Source organism: Hyla sarda, unplaced genomic scaffold (assembly GCF_029499605.1).
Source record: "Hyla sarda isolate aHylSar1 unplaced genomic scaffold, aHylSar1.hap1 scaffold_1539, whole genome shotgun sequence".
In the NCBI taxonomy this organism is placed as follows: domain Eukaryota; kingdom Metazoa; phylum Chordata; class Amphibia; order Anura; family Hylidae; genus Hyla; species Hyla sarda.
In genome coordinates, this window is record NW_026608175.1 from 33,940 (window position 1) to 59,231 (window position 25,292).

Sequence of the window (25,292 nt, forward strand, 5' to 3'; positions counted from 1 at the left end):
ATTTTCTAAGGATTTATACTGATTTTTCCTGTCTGAATTTGTCGCACAGAAAGTTGCAGGCCAAATATGTGTGACATTTCTGCGACTTTAGCTTCTAGAGCATTTTTACAACATTATACATAGGTGCTGAATACATAAAAAGCGACTGTTCAGCGACAGACAAGTCGCATCGGCTGAAAGTAGGCCAGAATGTCAGTCCATGTTGGAGCAGGTTTAGATACAGTCTAAAGTATAGATCTCAAAGTCTGTGCACAGAATTTAGCAAGGGCCTCGCACCTTCTGATGCATCAGGTAGGTGCACAATAGCATAGCCTAACCCTCTGTACTTTGGTCTATATTGATGCGGGACATAGACAGCCAGCTGATGACCAATCCATTAGTGCAATGGATGGCTGGAAGCATTTGTCTTTGCCTTTGCAATACCACAGAAGCAATGCATGGTCAATGTACAGCAATGACACACCTGTGTGAACAGCCAGGAGACCCCCCCCATGTTATGTTACATAGTTACATAGTTAGTACGGTCGAAAAAAGACATATGTCCATCAAGTTCAACCAGGGAATTAAGGGGTAGGGGTGTGGCGCGATATTGGGGAAGGGATGAGATTTTATATTTCTTCATAAGCATTAATCTTATTTTGTCAATTAGGAACATTCAGCACCCACCCGCTATCAAGGCAGCTGCCTATCATGTCATGCCCTACGTGCACAGGTGTGCTGGCTACTCAAATGATCCAATTAAGGAGGCCATTTAGTCAGCAGCAGCAGAAGTCCTGTGCCTGGACGCTCCAACAGCGGCCAGACACAAGCAGAAGCAGCAGAAGCAGCAGCAGCAGCACCACCTTTTGTTTTTTGGCTGCAGCAGCAAGGCCCACAGGGCTGGCTAGCTGGCTAGCCAGCAAGCAGGTAGCAATGAAAGTAGGAATCTTTCTTTTTAACCCTGTAAGGGGGTGGTGCACTGTACCCGAAGATACTGCCATATCGGGTCAATGCATAGGGCGACGGAAGCAAGCTTCGAAATCGGCCCCCGTTCTCAAAAATCCATTTAATATATGGTCCCCAGATAGGGGACGTATCAGATATTAAACTGATAAGAACAGATACTACACTTGATCTTAGCCAAAAGGCCGAGAAGCGATAACCGTGAAAGGGGCGGGCCCAACAAGGTCCCCTTCATGGGCACTATCACTGCTTGCTGTCAGGGAGGCTGCCAGACAATTTTCCATGCACACTCTGGGCTGGGGGGCAGTCAACCACCAGTACACACAGCAGAACCTAAACCCATACCATTATTGCTAAGCAGCAAGACAGGGGCCCATTGCACTCCCACGGGGCCTTTTTAAATGCAATCCATAACCCGGATTTGCCAGGAACCCTTCTTACTCCTCCTACTTGCATGTGACACTGGGCTTAGGATCTGCATAGGAAACACACACACAAGCACACACCTACCTTTGTTGCCTGCAGATGCCTCCTTGGCTGTCCCCAAACGGTATCAAACCAACACCCACGGGAAGCTGTAAGCATAGAGGACATGCCTGCACCCCATTGGACTTACCTGTGTGGGTTAAATCCGGGTTATTTGACAACCTATGGCGGTGATGGTTCTGCTCAGGCAGAGCAGTGCTGATGCTCCTCATAAAGCTGTCGCTGCTGTGAAGGTTCTAGGTGACATCACAAATCCCTATGGTTACATACACAACAAAGCTGGGTTGTTGTTGTTTACACTCTGCAAGGCCTGTGGAAGTGAGTGACATCATAGCACTGTAGTTCTGAGGGTTCTAGATGGATGCAACAATCTCCTGTTGCTTCTATGAAGGCCATAATAGACGACATCACCAAACAGCTCCATAGTCACATACACAGCAAAGGAGAGATGTTGTTTACACCTAGTGATGTCAGTGGTATTGAGTGACATCACAGCACAGTGCTAAGGCTCCTGGGCCTGGACACAGCAGCGGCTGCAATATCTCAACGGAGAATACGTTTATATATATGTGTGTGTGTGCGCGTATATATATATATATATATATATATATATATATATATATATATTTCTCCGCCGAAATCACTTTTAAACCCATTTCCACCTTTTTTTCCCTTCTCTTCCTCTTACTTTTTTTTCACGTTTTTTTACGTTTTTCTCCTTTTCGCCTCTTTTCTGGGCGTATTATTCTTCTTTTTCTTCTTTTTTTTCGTCTAATGCATACCCCATCAGTGCAGCAATGCTTATTCAATACCGCCAGCAGATGGAGACACTGGGGGATAATTTTCTAAGGATTTATACTGATTTTTCCTGTCTGAATTTGTCGCACAGAAAGTTGCAGGCCAAATATGTGTGACATTTCTGCGACTTTAGCTTCTAGAGCATTTTTACAACATTATACATAGGTGCTGAATACATAAAAAGCGACTGTTCAGCGACAGACAAGTCGCATCGGCTGAAAGTAGGCCAGAATGTCAGTCCATGTTGGAGCAGGTTTAGATACAGTCTAAAGTATAGATCTCAAAGTCTGTGCACAGAATTTAGCAAGGGCCTCGCACCTTCTGATGCATCAGGTAGGTGCACAATAGCATAGCCTAACCCTCTGTACTTTGGTCTATATTGATGCGGGACATAGACAGCCAGCTGATGACCAATCCATTAGTGCAATGGATGGCTGGAAGCATTTGTCTTTGCCTTTGCAATACCACAGAAGCAATGCATGGTCAATGTACAGCAATGACACACCTGTGTGAACAGCCAGGAGACCCCCCCCCCCATGTTATGTTACATAGTTACATAGTTAGTACGGTCGAAAAAAGACATATGTCCATCAAGTTCAACCAGGGAATTAAGGGGTAGGGGTGTGGCGCGATATTGGGGAAGGGATGAGATTTTATATTTCTTCATAAGCATTAATCTTATTTTGTCAATTAGGAACATTCAGCACCCACCCGCTATCAAGGCAGCTGCCTATCATGTCATGCCCTACCTGCACAGGTGTGCTGGCTACTCAAATGATCCAATTAAGGAGGCCATTTAGTCAGCAGCAGCAGAAGTCCTGTGCCTGGACGCTCCAACAGCGGCCAGACACAAGCAGAAGCAGCAGAAGCAGCAGCAGCAGCACCACCTTTTGTTTTTTGGCTGCAGCAGCAAGGCCCACAGGGCTGGCTAGCTGGCTAGCCAGCAAGCAGGTAGCAATGAAAGTAGGAATCTTTCTTTTTAACCCTGTAAGGGGGTGGTGCACTGTACCCGAAGATACTGCCATATCGGGTCAATGCATAGGGCGACGGAAGCAAGCTTCGAAATCGGCCCCCGTTCTCAAAAATCCATTTAATATATGGTCCCCAGATAGGGGACGTATCAGATATTAAACTGATAAGAACAGATACTACACTTGATCTTAGCCAAAAGGCCGAGAAGCGATAACCGTGAAAGGGGCGGGCCCAACAAGGTCCCCTTCATGGGCACTATCACTGCTTGCTGTCAGGGAGGCTGCCAGACAATTTTCCATGCACACTCTGGGCTGGGGGGCAGTCAACCACCAGTACACACAGCAGAACCTAAACCCATACCATTATTGCTAAGCAGCAAGACAGGGGCCCATTGCACTCCCACGGGGCCTTTTTAAATGCAATCCATAACCCGGATTTGCCAGGAACCCTTCTTACTCCTCCTACTTGCATGTGACACTGGGCTTAGGATCTGCATAGGAAACACACACACAAGCACACACCTACCTTTGTTGCCTGCAGATGCCTCCTTGGCTGTCCCCAAACGGTATCAAACCAACACCCACGGGAAGCTGTAAGCATAGAGGACATGCCTGCACCCCATTGGACTTACCTGTGTGGGTTAAATCCGGGTTATTTGACAACCTATGGCGGTGATGGTTCTGCTCAGGCAGAGCAGTGCTGATGCTCCTCATAAAGCTGTCGCTGCTGTGAAGGTTCTAGGTGACATCACAAATCCCTATGGTTACATACACAACAAAGCTGGGTTGTTGTTGTTTACACTCTGCAAGGCCTGTGGAAGTGAGTGACATCATAGCACTGTAGTTCTGAGGGTTCTAGATGGATGCAACAATCTCCTGTTGCTTCTATGAAGGCCATAATAGACGACATCACCAAACAGCTCCATAGTCACATACACAGCAAAGGAGAGATGTTGTTTACACCTAGTGATGTCAGTGGTATTGAGTGACATCACAGCACAGTGCTAAGGCTCCTGGGCCTGGACACAGCAGCGGCTGCAATATCTCAACGGAGAATACGTTTATATATATGTGTGTGTGTGCGCGTATATATATATATATATATATATATATATATATATATTTCTCCGCCGAAATCACTTTTAAACCCATTTCCACCTTTTTTTCCCTTCTCTTCCTCTTACTTTTTTTTCACGTTTTTTTACGTTTTTCTCCTTTTCGCCTCTTTTCTGGGCGTATTATTCTTCTTTTTCTTCTTTTTTTTCGTCTAATGCATACCCCATCAGTGCAGCAATGCTTATTCAATACCGCCAGCAGATGGAGACACTGGGGGATAATTTTCTAAGGATTTATACTGATTTTTCCTGTCTGAATTTGTCGCACAGAAAGTTGCAGGCCAAATATGTGTGACATTTCTGCGACTTTAGCTTCTAGAGCATTTTTACAACATTATACATAGGTGCTGAATACATAAAAAGCGACTGTTCAGCGACAGACAAGTCGCATCGGCTGAAAGTAGGCCAGAATGTCAGTCCATGTTGGAGCAGGTTTAGATACAGTCTAAAGTATAGATCTCAAAGTCTGTGCACAGAATTTAGCAAGGGCCTCGCACCTTCTGATGCATCAGGTAGGTGCACAATAGCATAGCCTAACCCTCTGTACTTTGGTCTATATTGATGCGGGACATAGACAGCCAGCTGATGACCAATCCATTAGTGCAATGGATGGCTGGAAGCATTTGTCTTTGCCTTTGCAATACCACAGAAGCAATGCATGGTCAATGTACAGCAATGACACACCTGTGTGAACAGCCAGGAGACCCCCCCCCCCCCCCCCATGTTATGTTACATAGTTACATAGTTAGTACGGTCGAAAAAAGACATATGTCCATCAAGTTCAACCAGGGAATTAAGGGGTAGGGGTGTGGCGCGATATTGGGGAAGGGATGAGATTTTATATTTCTTCATAAGCATTAATCTTATTTTGTCAATTAGGAACATTCAGCACCCACCCGCTATCAAGGCAGCTGCCTATCATGTCATGCCCTACCTGCACAGGTGTGCTGGCTACTCAAATGATCCAATTAAGGAGGCCATTTAGTCAGCAGCAGCAGAAGTCCTGTGCCTGGACGCTCCAACAGCGGCCAGACACAAGCAGAAGCAGCAGAAGCAGCAGCAGCAGCACCACCTTTTGTTTTTTGGCTGCAGCAGCAAGGCCCACAGGGCTGGCTAGCTGGCTAGCCAGCAAGCAGGTAGCAATGAAAGTAGGAATCTTTCTTTTTAACCCTGTAAGGGGGTGGTGCACTGTACCCGAAGATACTGCCATATCGGGTCAATGCATAGGGCGACGGAAGCAAGCTTCGAAATCGGCCCCCGTTCTCAAAAATCCATTTAATATATGGTCCCCAGATAGGGGACGTATCAGATATTAAACTGATAAGAACAGATACTACACTTGATCTTAGCCAAAAGGCCGAGAAGCGATAACCGTGAAAGGGGCGGGCCCAACAAGGTCCCCTTCATGGGCACTATCACTGCTTGCTGTCAGGGAGGCTGCCAGACAATTTTCCATGCACACTCTGGGCTGGGGGGCAGTCAACCACCAGTACACACAGCAGAACCTAAACCCATACCATTATTGCTAAGCAGCAAGACAGGGGCCCATTGCACTCCCACGGGGCCTTTTTAAATGCAATCCATAACCCGGATTTGCCAGGAACCCTTCTTACTCCTCCTACTTGCATGTGACACTGGGCTTAGGATCTGCATAGGAAACACACACACAAGCACACACCTACCTTTGTTGCCTGCAGATGCCTCCTTGGCTGTCCCCAAACGGTATCAAACCAACACCCACGGGAAGCTGTAAGCATAGAGGACATGCCTGCACCCCATTGGACTTACCTGTGTGGGTTAAATCCGGGTTATTTGACAACCTATGGCGGTGATGGTTCTGCTCAGGCAGAGCAGTGCTGATGCTCCTCATAAAGCTGTCGCTGCTGTGAAGGTTCTAGGTGACATCACAAATCCCTATGGTTACATACACAACAAAGCTGGGTTGTTGTTGTTTACACTCTGCAAGGCCTGTGGAAGTGAGTGACATCATAGCACTGTAGTTCTGAGGGTTCTAGATGGATGCAACAATCTCCTGTTGCTTCTATGAAGGCCATAATAGACGACATCACCAAACAGCTCCATAGTCACATACACAGCAAAGGAGAGATGTTGTTTACACCTAGTGATGTCAGTGGTATTGAGTGACATCACAGCACAGTGCTAAGGCTCCTGGGCCTGGACACAGCAGCGGCTGCAATATCTCAACGGAGAATACGTTTATATATATGTGTGTGTGTGCGCGTATATATATATATATATATATATATATATATATATATATATTCTCCGCCGAAATCACTTTTAAACCCATTTCCACCTTTTTTTCCCTTCTCTTCCTCTTACTTTTTTTTCACGTTTTTTTACGTTTTTCTCCTTTTCGCCTCTTTTCTGGGCGTATTATTCTTCTTTTTCTTCTTTTTTTTCGTCTAATGCATACCCCATCAGTGCAGCAATGCTTATTCAATACCGCCAGCAGATGGAGACACTGGGGGATAATTTTCTAAGGATTTATACTGATTTTTCCTGTCTGAATTTGTCGCACAGAAAGTTGCAGGCCAAATATGTGTGACATTTCTGCGACTTTAGCTTCTAGAGCATTTTTACAACATTATACATAGGTGCTGAATACATAAAAAGCGACTGTTCAGCGACAGACAAGTCGCATCGGCTGAAAGTAGGCCAGAATGTCAGTCCATGTTGGAGCAGGTTTAGATACAGTCTAAAGTATAGATCTCAAAGTCTGTGCACAGAATTTAGCAAGGGCCTCGCACCTTCTGATGCATCAGGTAGGTGCACAATAGCATAGCCTAACCCTCTGTACTTTGGTCTATATTGATGCGGGACATAGACAGCCAGCTGATGACCAATCCATTAGTGCAATGGATGGCTGGAAGCATTTGTCTTTGCCTTTGCAATACCACAGAAGCAATGCATGGTCAATGTACAGCAATGACACACCTGTGTGAACAGCCAGGAGACCCCCCCCCCCCCCATGTTATGTTACATAGTTACATAGTTAGTACGGTCGAAAAAAGACATATGTCCATCAAGTTCAACCAGGGAATTAAGGGGTAGGGGTGTGGCGCGATATTGGGGAAGGGATGAGATTTTATATTTCTTCATAAGCATTAATCTTATTTTGTCAATTAGGAACATTCAGCACCCACCCGCTATCAAGGCAGCTGCCTATCATGTCATGCCCTACCTGCACAGGTGTGCTGGCTACTCAAATGATCCAATTAAGGAGGCCATTTAGTCAGCAGCAGCAGAAGTCCTGTGCCTGGACGCTCCAACAGCGGCCAGACACAAGCAGAAGCAGCAGAAGCAGCAGCAGCAGCACCACCTTTTGTTTTTTGGCTGCAGCAGCAAGGCCCACAGGGCTGGCTAGCTGGCTAGCCAGCAAGCAGGTAGCAATGAAAGTAGGAATCTTTCTTTTTAACCCTGTAAGGGGGTGGTGCACTGTACCCGAAGATACTGCCATATCGGGTCAATGCATAGGGCGACGGAAGCAAGCTTCGAAATCGGCCCCCGTTCTCAAAAATCCATTTAATATATGGTCCCCAGATAGGGGACGTATCAGATATTAAACTGATAAGAACAGATACTACACTTGATCTTAGCCAAAAGGCCGAGAAGCGATAACCGTGAAAGGGGCGGGCCCAACAAGGTCCCCTTCATGGGCACTATCACTGCTTGCTGTCAGGGAGGCTGCCAGACAATTTTCCATGCACACTCTGGGCTGGGGGGCAGTCAACCACCAGTACACACAGCAGAACCTAAACCCATACCATTATTGCTAAGCAGCAAGACAGGGGCCCATTGCACTCCCACGGGGCCTTTTTAAATGCAATCCATAACCCGGATTTGCCAGGAACCCTTCTTACTCCTCCTACTTGCATGTGACACTGGGCTTAGGATCTGCATAGGAAACACACACACAAGCACACACCTACCTTTGTTGCCTGCAGATGCCTCCTTGGCTGTCCCCAAACGGTATCAAACCAACACCCACGGGAAGCTGTAAGCATAGAGGACATGCCTGCACCCCATTGGACTTACCTGTGTGGGTTAAATCCGGGTTATTTGACAACCTATGGCGGTGATGGTTCTGCTCAGGCAGAGCAGTGCTGATGCTCCTCATAAAGCTGTCGCTGCTGTGAAGGTTCTAGGTGACATCACAAATCCCTATGGTTACATACACAACAAAGCTGGGTTGTTGTTGTTTACACTCTGCAAGGCCTGTGGAAGTGAGTGACATCATAGCACTGTAGTTCTGAGGGTTCTAGATGGATGCAACAATCTCCTGTTGCTTCTATGAAGGCCATAATAGACGACATCACCAAACAGCTCCATAGTCACATACACAGCAAAGGAGAGATGTTGTTTACACCTAGTGATGTCAGTGGTATTGAGTGACATCACAGCACAGTGCTAAGGCTCCTGGGCCTGGACACAGCAGCGGCTGCAATATCTCAACGGAGCGGAGAATACGTTTATATATATGTGTGTGTGTGCGCGTATATATATATATATATATATATATATATATATATATATATATTTCTCCGCCGAAATCACTTTTAAACCCATTTCCACCTTTTTTTCCCTTCTCTTCCTCTTACTTTTTTTTCACGTTTTTTTACGTTTTTCTCCTTTTCGCCTCTTTTCTGGGCGTATTATTCTTCTTTTTCTTCTTTTTTTTCGTCTAATGCATACCCCATCAGTGCAGCAATGCTTATTCAATACCGCCAGCAGATGGAGACACTGGGGGATAATTTTCTAAGGATTTATACTGATTTTTCCTGTCTGAATTTGTCGCACAGAAAGTTGCAGGCCAAATATGTGTGACATTTCTGCGACTTTAGCTTCTAGAGCATTTTTACAACATTATACATAGGTGCTGAATACATAAAAAGCGACTGTTCAGCGACAGACAAGTCGCATCGGCTGAAAGTAGGCCAGAATGTCAGTCCATGTTGGAGCAGGTTTAGATACAGTCTAAAGTATAGATCTCAAAGTCTGTGCACAGAATTTAGCAAGGGCCTCGCACCTTCTGATGCATCAGGTAGGTGCACAATAGCATAGCCTAACCCTCTGTACTTTGGTCTATATTGATGCGGGACATAGACAGCCAGCTGATGACCAATCCATTAGTGCAATGGATGGCTGGAAGCATTTGTCTTTGCCTTTGCAATACCACAGAAGCAATGCATGGTCAATGTACAGCAATGACACACCTGTGTGAACAGCCAGGAGACCCCCCCCCCCCCCCCATGTTATGTTACATAGTTACATAGTTAGTACGGTCGAAAAAAGACATATGTCCATCAAGTTCAACCAGGGAATTAAGGGGTAGGGGTGTGGCGCGATATTGGGGAAGGGATGAGATTTTATATTTCTTCATAAGCATTAATCTTATTTTGTCAATTAGGAACATTCAGCACCCACCCGCTATCAAGGCAGCTGCCTATCATGTCATGCCCTACCTGCACAGGTGTGCTGGCTACTCAAATGATCCAATTAAGGAGGCCATTTAGTCAGCAGCAGCAGAAGTCCTGTGCCTGGACGCTCCAACAGCGGCCAGACACAAGCAGAAGCAGCAGAAGCAGCAGCAGCACCACCTTTTGTTTTTTGGCTGCAGCAGCAAGGCCCACAGGGCTGGCTAGCTGGCTAGCCAGCAAGCAGGTAGCAATGAAAGTAGGAATCTTTCTTTTTAACCCTGTAAGGGGGTGGTGCACTGTACCCGAAGATACTGCCATATCGGGTCAATGCATAGGGCGACGGAAGCAAGCTTCGAAATCGGCCCCCGTTCTCAAAAATCCATTTAATATATGGTCCCCAGATAGGGGACGTATCAGATATTAAACTGATAAGAACAGATACTACACTTGATCTTAGCCAAAAGGCCGAGAAGCGATAACCGTGAAAGGGGCGGGCCCAACAAGGTCCCCTTCATGGGCACTATCACTGCTTGCTGTCAGGGAGGCTGCCAGACAATTTTCCATGCACACTCTGGGCTGGGGGGCAGTCAACCACCAGTACACACAGCAGAACCTAAACCCATACCATTATTGCTAAGCAGCAAGACAGGGGCCCATTGCACTCCCACGGGGCCTTTTTAAATGCAATCCATAACCCGGATTTGCCAGGAACCCTTCTTACTCCTCCTACTTGCATGTGACACTGGGCTTAGGATCTGCATAGGAAACACACACACAAGCACACACCTACCTTTGTTGCCTGCAGATGCCTCCTTGGCTGTCCCCAAACGGTATCAAACCAACACCCACGGGAAGCTGTAAGCATAGAGGACATGCCTGCACCCCATTGGACTTACCTGTGTGGGTTAAATCCGGGTTATTTGACAACCTATGGCGGTGATGGTTCTGCTCAGGCAGAGCAGTGCTGATGCTCCTCATAAAGCTGTCGCTGCTGTGAAGGTTCTAGGTGACATCACAAATCCCTATGGTTACATACACAACAAAGCTGGGTTGTTGTTGTTTACACTCTGCAAGGCCTGTGGAAGTGAGTGACATCATAGCACTGTAGTTCTGAGGGTTCTAGATGGATGCAACAATCTCCTGTTGCTTCTATGAAGGCCATAATAGACGACATCACCAAACAGCTCCATAGTCACATACACAGCAAAGGAGAGATGTTGTTTACACCTAGTGATGTCAGTGGTATTGAGTGACATCACAGCACAGTGCTAAGGCTCCTGGGCCTGGACACAGCAGCGGCTGCAATATCTCAACGGAGAATACGTTTATATATATGTGTGTGTGTGCGCGTATATATATATATATATATATATATATATATATATATATATATATCTCCGCCGAAATCACTTTTAAACCCATTTCCACCTTTTTTTCCCTTCTCTTCCTCTTACTTTTTTTTCACGTTTTTTTACGTTTTTCTCCTTTTCGCCTCTTTTCTGGGCGTATTATTCTTCTTTTTCTTCTTTTTTTTCGTCTAATGCATACCCCATCAGTGCAGCAATGCTTATTCAATACCGCCAGCAGATGGAGACACTGGGGGATAATTTTCTAAGGATTTATACTGATTTTTCCTGTCTGAATTTGTCGCACAGAAAGTTGCAGGCCAAATATGTGTGACATTTCTGCGACTTTAGCTTCTAGAGCATTTTTACAACATTATACATAGGTGCTGAATACATAAAAAGCGACTGTTCAGCGACAGACAAGTCGCATCGGCTGAAAGTAGGCCAGAATGTCAGTCCATGTTGGAGCAGGTTTAGATACAGTCTAAAGTATAGATCTCAAAGTCTGTGCACAGAATTTAGCAAGGGCCTCGCACCTTCTGATGCATCAGGTAGGTGCACAATAGCATAGCCTAACCCTCTGTACTTTGGTCTATATTGATGCGGGACATAGACAGCCAGCTGATGACCAATCCATTAGTGCAATGGATGGCTGGAAGCATTTGTCTTTGCCTTTGCAATACCACAGAAGCAATGCATGGTCAATGTACAGCAATGACACACCTGTGTGAACAGCCAGGAGACCCCCCCCCCCCCCCCCCCATGTTATGTTACATAGTTACATAGTTAGTACGGTCGAAAAAAGACATATGTCCATCAAGTTCAACCAGGGAATTAAGGGGTAGGGGTGTGGCGCGATATTGGGGAAGGGATGAGATTTTATATTTCTTCATAAGCATTAATCTTATTTTGTCAATTAGGAACATTCAGCACCCACCCGCTATCAAGGCAGCTGCCTATCATGTCATGCCCTACCTGCACAGGTGTGCTGGCTACTCAAATGATCCAATTAAGGAGGCCATTTAGTCAGCAGCAGCAGAAGTCCTGTGCCTGGACGCTCCAACAGCGGCCAGACACAAGCAGAAGCAGCAGAAGCAGCAGCAGCAGCACCACCTTTTGTTTTTTGGCTGCAGCAGCAAGGCCCACAGGGCTGGCTAGCTGGCTAGCCAGCAAGCAGGTAGCAATGAAAGTAGGAATCTTTCTTTTTAACCCTGTAAGGGGGTGGTGCGCTGTACCCGAAGATACTGCCATATCGGGTCAATGCATAGGGCGACGGAAGCAAGCTTCGAAATCGGCCCCCGTTCTCAAAAATCCATTTAATATATGGTCCCCAGATAGGGGACGTATCAGATATTAAACTGATAAGAACAGATACTACACTTGATCTTAGCCAAAAGGCCGAGAAGCGATAACCGTGAAAGGGGCGGGCCCAACAAGGTCCCCTTCATGGGCACTATCACTGCTTGCTGTCAGGGAGGCTGCCAGACAATTTTCCATGCACACTCTGGGCTGGGGGGCAGTCAACCACCAGTACACACAGCAGAACCTAAACCCATACCATTATTGCTAAGCAGCAAGACAGGGGCCCATTGCACTCCCACGGGGCCTTTTTAAATGCAATCCATAACCCGGATTTGCCAGGAACCCTTCTTACTCCTCCTACTTGCATGTGACACTGGGCTTAGGATCTGCATAGGAAACACACACACAAGCACACACCTACCTTTGTTGCCTGCAGATGCCTCCTTGGCTGTCCCCAAACGGTATCAAACCAACACCCACGGGAAGCTGTAAGCATAGAGGACATGCCTGCACCCCATTGGACTTACCTGTGTGGGTTAAATCCGGGTTATTTGACAACCTATGGCGGTGATGGTTCTGCTCAGGCAGAGCAGTGCTGATGCTCCTCATAAAGCTGTCGCTGCTGTGAAGGTTCTAGGTGACATCACAAATCCCTATGGTTACATACACAACAAAGCTGGGTTGTTGTTGTTTACACTCTGCAAGGGCCTGTGGAAGTGAGTGACATCATAGCACTGTAGTTCTGAGGGTTCTAGATGGATGCAACAATCTCCTGTTGCTTCTATGAAGGCCATAATAGACGACATCACCAAACAGCTCCATAGTCACATACACAGCAAAGGAGAGATGTTGTTTACACCTAGTGATGTCAGTGGTATTGAGTGACATCACAGCACAGTGCTAAGGCTCCTGGGCCTGGACACAGCAGCGGCTGCAATATCTCAACGGAGAATACGTTTATATATATGTGTGTGTGTGCGCGTATATATATATATATATATATATATATATATATATATATATTTCTCCGCCGAAATCACTTTTAAACCCATTTCCACCTTTTTTTCCCTTCTCTTCCTCTTACTTTTTTTTCACGTTTTTTTACGTTTTTCTCCTTTTCGCCTCTTTTCTGGGCGTATTATTCTTCTTTTTCTTCTTTTTTTTCGTCTAATGCATACCCCATCAGTGCAGCAATGCTTATTCAATACCGCCAGCAGATGGAGACACTGGGGGATAATTTTCTAAGGATTTATACTGATTTTTCCTGTCTGAATTTGTCGCACAGAAAGTTGCAGGCCAAATATGTGTGACATTTCTGCGACTTTAGCTTCTAGAGCATTTTTACAACATTATACATAGGTGCTGAATACATAAAAAGCGACTGTTCAGCGACAGACAAGTCGCATCGGCTGAAAGTAGGCCAGAATGTCAGTCCATGTTGGAGCAGGTTTAGATACAGTCTAAAGTATAGATCTCAAAGTCTGTGCACAGAATTTAGCAAGGGCCTCGCACCTTCTGATGCATCAGGTAGGTGCACAATAGCATAGCCTAACCCTCTGTACTTTGGTCTATATTGATGCGGGACATAGACAGCCAGCTGATGACCAATCCATTAGTGCAATGGATGGCTGGAAGCATTTGTCTTTGCCTTTGCAATACCACAGAAGCAATGCATGGTCAATGTACAGCAATGACACACCTGTGTGAACAGCCAGGAGACCCCTCCCCCCCCCCCCATGTTATGTTACATAGTTACATAGTTAGTACGGTCGAAAAAAGACATATGTCCATCAAGTTCAACCAGGGAATTAAGGGGTAGGGGTGTGGCGCGATATTGGGGAAGGGATGAGATTTTATATTTCTTCATAAGCATTAATCTTATTTTGTCAATTAGGAACATTCAGCACCCACCCGCTATCAAGGCAGCTGCCTATCATGTCATGCCCTACATGCACAGGTGTGCTGGCTACTCAAATGATCCAATTAAGGAGGCCATTTAGTCAGCAGCAGCAGAAGTCCTGTGCCTGGACGCTCCAACAGCGGCCAGACACAAGCAGAAGCAGCAGCAGCAGCACCACCTTTTGTTTTTTGGCTGCAGCAGCAAGGCCCACAGGGCTGGCTAGCTGGCTAGCCAGCAAGCAGGTAGCAATGAAAGTAGGAATCTTTCTTTTTAACCCTGTAAGGGGGTGGTGCACTGTACCCGAAGATACTGCCATATCGGGTCAATGCATAGGGCGACGGAAGCAAGCTTCGAAATCGGCCCCCGTTCTCAAAAATCCATTTAATATATGGTCCCCAGATAGGGGACGTATCAGATATTAAACTGATAAGAACAGATACTACACTTGATCTTAGCCAAAAGGCCGAGAAGCGATAACCGTGAAAGGGGCGGGCCCAACAAGGTCCCCTTCATGGGCACTATCACTGCTTGCTGTCAGGGAGGCTGCCAGACAATTTTCCATGCACACTCTGGGCTGGGGGGCAGTCAACCACCAGTACACACAGCAGAACCTAAACCCATACCATTATTGCTAAGCAGCAAGACAGGGGCCCATTGCACTCCCACGGGGCCTTTTTAAATGCAATCCATAACCCGGATTTGCCAGGAACCCTTCTTACTCCTCCTACTTGCATGTGACACTGGGCTTAGGATCTGCATAGGAAACACACACACAAGCACACACCTACCTTTGTTGCCTGCAGATGCCTCCTTGGCTGTCCCCAAACGGTATCAAACCAACACCCACGGGAAGCTGTAAGCATAGAGGACATGCCTGCACCCCATTGGACTTACCTGTGTGGGTTAAATCCGGGTTATTTGACAACCTATGGCGGTGATGGTTCTGCTCAGGCAGAGCAGTGCTGATGCTCCTCATAAAGCTGTCGCTGCTGTGAAGGTTCTAGGTGACATCACAAATCCCTATGGTTACATACACAACAAAGCTGGGTTGTTGTTGTTTACACTCTGCAAGGCCTGTGGAAGTGAGTGACATCATAGCACTGTAGTTCTGAGGGTTCAAGATGGATGCAACAATCTCCTGTTGCTTCTATGAAGGCCATAATAGACGACATCACCAAACAGCTCCATAGTCACATACACAGCAAAGGAGAGATGTTGTTTACACCTAGTGATGTCAGTGGTATTGAGTGACATCACAGCACAGTGCTAAGGCTCCTGGGCCTGGACACAGCAGCGGCTGCAATATCTCAACGGAGAATACGTTTATATATATGTGTGTGTGTGCGCGTATATATATATATATATATATATATATATATATATATATATATATTTCTCCGCCGAAATCACTTTTAAACCCATTTCCACCTTTTTTTCCCTTCTCTTCCTCTTACTTTTTTTTCACGTTTTTTTACGTTTTTCTCCTTTTCGCCTCTTTTCTGGGCGTATTATTCTTCTTTTTCTTCTTTTTTTTCGTCTAATGCATACCCCATCAGTGCAGCAATGCTTATTCAATACCGCCAGCAGATGGAGACACTGGGGGATAATTTTCTAAGGATTTATACTGATTTTTCCTGTCTGAATTTGTCGCACAGAAAGTTGCAGGCCAAATATGTGTGACATTTCTGCGACTTTAGCTTCTAGAGCATTTTTACAACATTATACATAGGTGCTGAATACATAAAAAGCGACTGTTCAGCGACAGACAAGTCGCATCGGCTGAAAGTAGGCCAGAATGTCAGTCCATGTTGGAGCAGGTTTAGATACAGTCTAAAGTATAGATCTCAAAGTCTGTGCACAGAATTTAGCAAGGGCCTCGCACCTTCTGATGCATCAGGTAGGTGCACAATAGCATAGCCTAACCCTCTGTACTTTGGTCTATATTGATGCGGGACATAGACAGCCAGCTGATGACCAATCCATTAGTGCAATGGATGGCTGGAAGCATTTGTCTTTGCCTTTGCAATACCACAGAAGCAATGCATGGTCAATGTACAGCAATGACACACCTGTGTGAACAGCCAGGAGACCCCCCCCCCCCCCCCCCCATGTTATGTTACATAGTTACATAGTTAGTACGGTCGAAAAAAGACATATGTCCATCAAGTTCAACCAGGGAATTAAGGGGTAGGGGTGTGGCGCGATATTGGGGAAGGGATGAGATTTTATATTTCTTCATAAGCATTAATCTTATTTTGTCAATTAGGAACATTCAGCACCCACCCGCTATCAAGGCAGCTGCCTATCATGTCATGCCCTACCTGCACAGGTGTGCTGGCTACTCAAATGATCCAATTAAGGAGGCCATTTAGTCAGCAGCAGCAGAAGTCCTGTGCCTGGACGCTCCAACAGCGGCCAGACACAAGCAGAAGCAGCAGAAGCAGCAGCAGCAGCACCACCTTTTGTTTTTTGGCTGCAGCAGCAAGGCCCACAGGGCTGGCTAGCTGGCTAGCCAGCAAGCAGGTAGCAATGAAAGTAGGAATCTTTCTTTTTAACCCTGTAAGGGGGTGGTGCACTGTACCCGAAGATACTGCCATATCGGGTCAATGCATAGGGCGACGGAAGCAAGCTTCGAAATCGGCCCCCGTTCTCAAAAATCCATTTAATATATGGTCCCCAGATAGGGGACGTATCAGATATTAAACTGATAAGAACAGATTTTTTTTTTTTTTTTTTTTTTTTTTAAACCTTCAGGTTTGGACATTAAAACATCAAAATCCAACTCCATACTTTGTCATTTAGACTTTCTGAAGTAAAGTCCAACTCATCATTAGGTCTTTCTTTTTATTTTCAATTTCAAACAAACATAAATACCATCACCAATTACAAACTTACAAGATATCTCCATTTCAAAAACTTCCATATCCCCTCAGCATCCTTATCCCCCAAATTCTTCCTATCACACAAATAAACAACATATAACCTATCTAGAATCATCTTAATACAACCCTCCACCGACACGTTTTTTCTTTTGAATACACATAAATTCCTAACATCCCAAAGTACTTCTTTAATAATGGCAAGCAACACAAAAAAAAACCCTTTCCTTATCTCTCCCTACCATACTAAGTCCAAACATAGCCACATCATACGACATATACCTAATACCAGTCAATTCTTTAAACAGCAAACTCATCCCTTTCCACACACCTTGCGCCATTTCACAATTCCAAAATACATGCATCACACTCTCAATCCCATCACACCCATCTCTTGAACACCTCTCATACCTTCCAATCCCTCTATTTCTCTGAAATTCTCTTACCGGTAACGCACCATGCAAACTCTGCCATACTATCTCACGTTGTCTATTTGTTACTCCAACAGTCATTATACTCTTCCACACTCTCCCCACATCTACAGCTCTCACCATATTAATTGAACATTCAACTTCCTCTTTTTTAATGTACCCAATCATACTCTTTTTACTCACAAACACTTCTGGACCCACACCAATCAACCTATAATTCTCCAAAAATTTCACCACATATACATACCAACTAGGACACACAAAAGCATAAGGCACTCTCAAATCTCTTTCCAACCAACCCAATTTACATAACACACTGCCACCCAAATATCTCACCATACATGCACAACTCTTTTCACCTCCCATCATTCTTTTCAAAGCAAAAACAATATTCACACCCAGATACACATCAACATTCGGAAAGTCCATTCCTCCATTTTTACCATCTTTCATTACAATCTCTCTCTTAACTCTTTCCATCTTTGTACCCCACAAAAACACAAATAACATTCTTTTCACCTTTCGCAAAACCATATAACTTGGCGGAAACACAACAGCAACATATAACAGTATTGGCAAAATCACACTCTTCACTATCATAACCTTACCAACCATTGACAACTCTCTCAACCTCCAAAAATTCAATTTCTTTTGCACTCTCTTCCCCACATCCTCCCAACTATTTCTACCATCCAACCGTTCATCCATTTTCACCCCCAACACCTGAATAGGCCCTTCCACCCCTTCCATACCAACATCCTCACTCTGAGTCACACCACCAAAACATTTATATTCACTCTTTCCCCAATTGACCTTAAAACCAGACGCACCACAAAACAGACTTACCAATAACTTGGATCTTCTTACAGCCGCAACAGATTCACTTACCACACATACATCATCCATATAAGCCAACACTTTAACCTCTTTACCACGACCCCCCGGAACTCTCACACCTCTCACACATTTATCCTTACGCAATAATTCTAATAATGGTTCCATAGCACAAATAAAAGCAATAGGTGACAAGGGACATCCCTGTCTCACCCCTGAACATACTTTAATCTCCTCAGTCATCCATCCATTAATCAGAATCTTACTATACACTTCCTTATACAACATTCTCACAATATTCACAAAATCACCTGGAAACCCCATTTTAACTAGCACCTTAAACAAAAACCCATGCGACAAACGGTCAAAAGCTTTTTCAAAATCAATTGACAACACACGAACCACCTGCTTTCTACACATACCATCCCACAATATATCTCTCAACAAACACAAATTCTCACTAATTCTTCTTCCTGGCACACCACACACTTGCTCCTCCCCAATCACTTGCTCTATCACGTCCCTCATTCTATTTGTAATCAGCTTTGCAAATATTTTATAATCCACATTCAACAAAGTTATCGGCCTCCAATTCCTTACATCATTCACATCCCCTTTCTTATAAATCAAAACCACTATCCCACTCTTCATACTTTCCACCAATCTTCCATTAGCCCACATATACTTAAAGATACTCTCCATATCATCCTTCAGTACATCCCACAATTTCACATAAAACTCAGCCGGCAACCCATCCTCTCCAGGAGTCTTATTTTTAGCCATACTATCAACCGTCCTTTTAATTTCTTCCATTCCAATCTCTCTCATTAAACTCTCATACTCATTACAATCTACCTTCTTATCAATCACTTCCAGCACTTCCTCAGCCAAACCCCTATCACACTGTTTGACTGCATATAAGTCCTCATAAAACTCTTTCACCACATTCAGTACAGCTTTGCCTCTCACCAAACCACCATCCTTATCATACACACTCACTAAATCATCCTTTCTCCCAATCACTTTCTTAAAAAAATATCTTGAACACTTTTCATCCTTCTCCAATTTGTCCACTTTTGCTCGGTACATTAACTCTTTTCCTCTTTCATTCAACCAATCCTTTATATCTCTTTTCACAGCATCAATCTTACCATCCACTCTCCATCCCTTCTTTTTCAACTTAATGAGAAACCCCAACCTTTTATTCAGCCATTCATACTTCTTTCTTTCCCTAGCTTTCCTTTTATAACCTTCCCTCTTGAAAAAAACCTTAGTTCTTTCTTTAACCCACTCCCACCAACACAATAAATCCAAAAATTCTTTTTTCTTCTCACACCATAACTTATACTTCTTAATATACCTATCATATACCTCCTTTTCATCCAACAGTTTCACATTAAGCTTCCAGTAACCCCTCCCACTTATGCAAATCTCATCCAACACCAAACCACAACTCACACGCTCATGATCAGAATAAATCACTCTCTCTTGCTTATACCACATACATCCTATCATTTTGGACACAAAACACATATCTAATCTTGACTCACTCCTTCCACTCTCAGCATGATATGTTGCTAACACAGGATTCACACCACACACTTCAACCACATCTCTTAACTTGAAATCACTCACCATACTCTTAAGCATATTTCCAGAAACATCCGCATCCCTCCCAATCTCACAGTTGAAATCACCTACTAACAACACTGGTTCCTTCCCAGACAAAAACCCCTTAATTATTTCAAACAAACCCACCCTCTCCTCCTTATTCACAGGTGCATAAACATTAATTAACTTAAACTTAAACCCATGTAACCCAACCTCCACCAACACACACCTTCCTTCCCTTAACACCATTTGACTACAAACTTTAAACTTATTATTCCTAAACAAAACCCCAACTCCATCATTTCTATTTACATTAGAGCAAGACCACACTGCTGGTCCATATCTCCACTCCTCCTTTTTTGGAGGAAAATCCAATCCACATTCCTGTAGACAAAATATGTCATTATTAGTTCCTGCCAATTCCTCCAGAATGGCCGCTCTTCTATTCTTATTTTTAAAGACTCTAACATTTGACAAACTAACCGAAAAAGACATATCTAATCAAATAACAACCCATAGGAAGAAAAAACCTAGAAGAGAGTTAATGAACTTTACGGCTCAGTGTCGAGGGAGAAGTTTCTTCTCCAATGCATTTATCCATTTCACCCTCAGATATTGCGGCAAAACGATTACTCGTCTCCACCACCGTCTGCTCCATCTTTTCACCACTGGCACCTCTCGCCGCCTTCCGTGGGGGACGAAAAAGATCTTCCTCTCTCTCTTTAGCACTTTCCTCTTCTGAATTCGACCATTCAACTTTTTGAGTGCCAGACACCTGAGGACTAGGCACCTCTTCAATTCTCACCTCCTCCTCCATCTCCTCTTCAATCTCCTCCTGCACCTTCTCTTCCACCACCGTTGCTTTCTCAATAATAGCAATCACACTCTTTTCTGCCATGTCTGCCTTTGCCTTTTCCCTTTTTTTAATTGCCAAATCTTTTCTGGCCTCTTTCTCCTTCTCCCTCTTAGCCACCTCCGGACAATTTCTATACACATGTCCAACAAGGCCACAAAGATCACAAGTTCTGGGCTGTGGACAAGCTCCCGCTTCATGCCCTGGCATTTTACAATTTCGGCACTTCTTATTACCTGGACAAGCCTCTTTAACATGTCCAAACAGCAAACAATCACGGCAAAACAATGGCTGGCCATAATAATAGACATAACCCCGGTTTCCAGCGATTGAAAAATTGGCCGGTGGGTGTTTCACTCCACCAATGCTCCCAGGATCCAGCTTCAGTTTTACAAAGAACTTCCATGTGCCGTTAAACACACCCAAACTACTAGTTTGCTTCACTCCCCCTTGGACACTTTCACAGTAGATACTTAGAAAGTTCTTAATCATATCCGGGTCTAAGAACGGATTGTACATATGTACAAACAGAGTCTTCACTCCCATCTCAAACAGAGGAAAAAACTTTACATTTTCCAAGACAGGGTTATTGGCATTTCTTTTCAAACATTCATAGAAGTTCTGGCAATCAGCTTCATAGATGAAGGACACATCATATATTCCTTGCTTCCTATTCTCTTGCACACAGAACAAACTATCCATGCCAAAACCGCCCAATTTCTCCACAAGTTCATGTCCAATGTACTCAATCCGATTCTTACCCCGGTCAGAAGTTTCCACCACAAAACGTACAGTCTTCTCAATCGCAGGGAGGTATTCCTTTCCAGCCATTGTTCTTCTCTTGTCTGTCGATTCCACAGTAAGATCACCACTCCGGATTCCTGCTCAGCAGAACACCCGCACCCCTGACCCAGACCAAGTTTACACTTGATCGGAGCCAAAAGGCCGAGAAGCGATAACCGTGAAAGGGGCGGGCCCAACAAGGTCCCCTTCATGGGCACTATCACTGCTTGCTGTCAGGGAGGCTGCCAGACAATTTTCCATGCACACTCTGGGCTGGGGGGGCAGTCAACCACCAGTACACACAGCAGAACCTAAACCCATACCATTATTGCTAAGCAGCAAGACAGGGGCCCATTGCACTCCCACGGGGCCTTTTTAAATGCAATCCATAACCCGGATTTGCCAGGAACCCTTCTTACTCCTCCTACTTGCATGTGACACTGGGCTTAGGATCTGCATAGGAAACACACACACAAGCACACACCTACCTTTGTTGCCTGCAGATGCCTCCTTGGCTGTCCCCAAACGGTATCAAACCAACACCCACGGGAAGCTGTAAGCATAGAGGACATGCCTGCACCCCATTGGACTTACCTGTGTGGGTTAAATCCGGGTTATTTGACAACCTATGGCGGTGATGGTTCTGCTCAGGCAGAGCAGTGCTGATGCTCCTCATAAAGCTGTCGCTGCTGTGAAGGTTCTAGGTGACATCACAATCCCTATGGTTACATACACAACAAAGCTGGGTTGTTGTTGTTTACACTCTGCAAGGCCTGTGGAAGTGAGTGACATCATAGCACTGTAGTTCTGAGGGTTCTAGATGGATGCAACAATCTCCTGTTGCTTCTATGAAGGCCATAATAGACGACATCACCAAACAGCTCCATAGTCACATACACAGCAAAGGAGAGATGTTGTTTACACCTAGTGATGTCAGTGGTATTGAGTGACATCACAGCACAGTGCTAAGGCTCCTGGGCCTGGACACAGCAGCGGCTGCAATATCTCAACGGAGAATACGTTTATATATATGTGTGTGTGTGCGCGTATATATATATATATATATATATATATATATATTTCTCCGCCGAAATCACTTTTAAACCCATTTCCACCTTTTTTTTCCCTTCTCTTCCTCTTACTTTTTTTTCACGTTTTTTTACGTTTTTCTCCTTTTCGCCTCTTTTCTGGGCGTATTATTCTTCTTTTTCTTCTTTTTTTTCGTCTAATGCATACCCCATCAGTGCAGCAATGCTTATTCAATACCGCCAGCAGATGGAGACACTGGGGGATAATTTTCTAAGGATTTATACTGATTTTTCCTGTCTGAATTTGTCGCACAGAAAGTTGCAGGCCAAATATGTGTGACATTTCTGCGACTTTAGCTTCTAGAGCATTTTTACAACATTATACATAGGTGCTGAATACATAAAAAGCGACTGTTCAGCGACAGACAAGTCGCATCGGCTGAAAGTAGGCCAGAATGTCAGTCCATGTTGGAGCAGGTTTAGATACAGTCTAAAGTATAGATCTCAAAGTCTGTGCACAGAATTTAGCAAGGGCCTCGCACCTTCTGATGCATCAGGTAGGTGCACAATAGCATAGCCTAACCCTCTGTACTTTGGTCTATATTGATGCGGGACATAGACAGCCAGCTGATGACCAATCCATTAGTGCAATGGATGGCTGGAAGCATTTGTCTTTGCCTTTGCAATACCACAGAAGCAATGCATGGTCAATGTACAGCAATGACACACCTGTGTGAACAGCCAGGAGACCCCCCCCCCCCCCCCCATGTTATGTTACATAGTTACATAGTTAGTACGGTCGAAAAAAGACATATGTCCATCAAGTTCAACCAGGGAATTAAGGGGTAGGGGTGTGGCGCGATATTGGGGAAGGGATGAGATTTTATATTTCTTCATAAGCATTAATCTTATTTTGTCAATTAGGAACATTCAGCACCCACCCGCTATCAAGGCAGCTGCCTATCATGTCATGCCCTACCTGCACAGGTGTGCTGGCTACTCAAATGATCCAATTAAGGAGGCCATTTAGTCAGCAGCAGCAGAAGTCCTGTGCCTGGACGCTCCAACAGCGGCCAGACACAAGCAGAAGCAGCAGAAGCAGCAGCAGCAGCACCACCTTTTGTTTTTTGGCTGCAGCAGCAAGGCCCACAGGGCTGGCTAGCTGGCTAGCCAGCAAGCAGGTAGCAATGAAAGTAGGAATCTTTCTTTTTAACCCTGTAAGGGGGTGGTGCACTGTACCCGAAGATACTGCCATATCGGGTCAATGCATAGGGCGACGGAAGCAAGCTTCGAAATCGGCCCCCGTTCTCAAAAATCCATTTAATATATGGTCCCCAGATAGGGGACGTATCAGATATTAAACTGATAAGAACAGATACTACACTTGATCTTAGCCAAAAGGCCGAGAAGCGATAACCGTGAAAGGGGCGGGCCCAACAAGGTCCCCTTCATGGGCACTATCACTGCTTGCTGTCAGGGAGGCTGCCAGACAATTTTCCATGCACACTCTGGGCTGGGGGGCAGTCAACCACCAGTACACACAGCAGAACCTAAACCCATACCATTATTGCTAAGCAGCAAGACAGGGGCCCATTGCACTCCCACGGGGCCTTTTTAAATGCAATCCATAACCCGGATTTGCCAGGAACCCTTCTTACTCCTCCTACTTGCATGTGACACTGGGCTTAGGATCTGCATAGGAAACACACACACAAGCACACACCTACCTTTGTTGCCTGCAGATGCCTCCTTGGCTGTCCCCAAACGGTATCAAACCAACACCCACGGGAAGCTGTAAGCATAGAGGACATGCCTGCACCCCATTGGACTTACCTGTGTGGGTTAAATCCGGGTTATTTGACAACCTATGGCGGTGATGGTTCTGCTCAGGCAGAGCAGTGCTGATGCTCCTCATAAAGCTGTCGCTGCTGTGAAGGTTCTAGGTGACATCACAAATCCCTATGGTTACATACACAACAAAGCTGGGTTGTTGTTGTTTACACTCTGCAAGGCCTGTGGAAGTGAGTGACATCATAGCACTGTAGTTCTGAGGGTTCTAGATGGATGCAACAATCTCCTGTTGCTTCTATGAAGGCCATAATAGACGACATCACCAAACAGCTCCATAGTCACATACACAGCAAAGGAGAGATGTTGTTTACACCTAGTGATGTCAGTGGTATTGAGTGACATCACAGCACAGTGCTAAGGCTCCTGGGCCTGGACACAGCAGCGGCTGCAATATCTCAACGGAGAATACGTTTATATATATGTGTGTGTGTGCGCGTATATATATATATATATATATATATATATATATATATATTTCTCCGCCGAAATCACTTTTAAACCCATTTCCACCTTTTTTTCCCTTCTCTTCCTCTTACTTTTTTTTCACGTTTTTTTACGTTTTTCTCCTTTTCGCCTCTTTTCTGGGCGTATTATTCTTCTTTTTCTTCTTTTTTTTCGTCTAATGCATACCCCATCAGTGCAGCAATGCTTATTCAATACCGCCAGCAGATGGAGACACTGGGGGATAATTTTCTAAGGATTTATACTGATTTTTCCTGTC

General features: G+C 44.9%; 9 non-coding genes across 9 annotated transcripts; all 9 read right to left on the minus strand.

Annotated features, from left to right (window-relative positions):
- Positions 1-948: 948 nt before the first annotated feature.
- On the minus strand, positions 949-1,139 carry LOC130309757 (U2 spliceosomal RNA). The gene has a single exon (XR_008858389.1). It is a non-coding gene; the product is annotated as a U2 spliceosomal RNA (small nuclear RNA).
- A 2,080-nt stretch (positions 1,140-3,219) lies between these two features.
- Positions 3,220-3,410, minus strand: LOC130309758 (U2 spliceosomal RNA). Its single transcript, XR_008858390.1, has one exon. It is a non-coding gene; the product is annotated as a U2 spliceosomal RNA (small nuclear RNA).
- A 2,080-nt stretch (positions 3,411-5,490) lies between these two features.
- LOC130309759 (U2 spliceosomal RNA) lies at positions 5,491-5,681 on the minus strand. The gene has a single exon (XR_008858391.1). It is a non-coding gene; the product is annotated as a U2 spliceosomal RNA (small nuclear RNA).
- Positions 5,682-7,761: 2,080 nt separating this feature from the next.
- On the minus strand, positions 7,762-7,952 carry LOC130309760 (U2 spliceosomal RNA). The gene has a single exon (XR_008858392.1). It is a non-coding gene; the product is annotated as a U2 spliceosomal RNA (small nuclear RNA).
- A 2,087-nt stretch (positions 7,953-10,039) lies between these two features.
- LOC130309761 (U2 spliceosomal RNA) lies at positions 10,040-10,230 on the minus strand. The gene has a single exon (XR_008858393.1). It is a non-coding gene; the product is annotated as a U2 spliceosomal RNA (small nuclear RNA).
- A 2,088-nt stretch (positions 10,231-12,318) lies between these two features.
- Positions 12,319-12,509, minus strand: LOC130309778 (U2 spliceosomal RNA). Its single transcript, XR_008858409.1, has one exon. It is a non-coding gene; the product is annotated as a U2 spliceosomal RNA (small nuclear RNA).
- Positions 12,510-14,585: 2,076 nt separating this feature from the next.
- Positions 14,586-14,776, minus strand: LOC130309762 (U2 spliceosomal RNA). Its single transcript, XR_008858394.1, has one exon. It is a non-coding gene; the product is annotated as a U2 spliceosomal RNA (small nuclear RNA).
- A 2,090-nt stretch (positions 14,777-16,866) lies between these two features.
- LOC130309784 (U2 spliceosomal RNA) lies at positions 16,867-17,052 on the minus strand. Its single transcript, XR_008858413.1, has one exon. It is a non-coding gene; the product is annotated as a U2 spliceosomal RNA (small nuclear RNA).
- Positions 17,053-23,943: 6,891 nt separating this feature from the next.
- LOC130309764 (U2 spliceosomal RNA) lies at positions 23,944-24,134 on the minus strand. Its single transcript, XR_008858396.1, has one exon. It is a non-coding gene; the product is annotated as a U2 spliceosomal RNA (small nuclear RNA).
- Positions 24,135-25,292: the final 1,158 nt, after the last annotated feature.